Below are 545 nucleotides of genomic sequence, written 5' to 3' on the forward strand. Positions count from 1 at the left end.
TAAGAATTGGAAGATGCAGAAAGAACAAACAAGAAAAAAATATATAATAAGAAACAGAAGATTGAGGAATGAAAAAGTGGATATGTGCTGTCTCGTTTAAATTGTTTCATTCCTGATGCATTGATTTGGCTTATATGCATCGACCCCTTCGAAGCGAAAAAGCATAAGAACAGGAAAATAAGCAATAACAAAAGACAAACAGCTGATAAAGATCAAGACAACGTCAGCGGAGAAGCAGGTGCGCCTCGGCTAATGTCTGGCGAAACGGAACCCGAATGAAGCTCTTCCGCTCCCCGGCATTCCGTTTTGGGTTGCGAGAGGCGAGCCCCTCCCTTTTTTTGCCCCCCCCCCCCCCCGAATGCGCACGCCCCGCTCTCGATCTCTTAACAGGCTTTAGGCAGCGAAGCCCGAGCGGACGGGAGAGATAAGAGATAGCAGGTGAAGTCAACCAGCAGGTGGAGTCAGCAGAAGGGAGAGAAGCAGGTTAAGGAGGCGACGCACAGGAAATGACGGACTGAGCAGGCGGGGTGGGGGGGTTAAAGATC

Source organism: Penaeus monodon, chromosome 33 (genome assembly GCF_015228065.2).
Source record: "Penaeus monodon isolate SGIC_2016 chromosome 33, NSTDA_Pmon_1, whole genome shotgun sequence".
In the NCBI taxonomy this organism is placed as follows: domain Eukaryota; kingdom Metazoa; phylum Arthropoda; class Malacostraca; order Decapoda; family Penaeidae; genus Penaeus; species Penaeus monodon.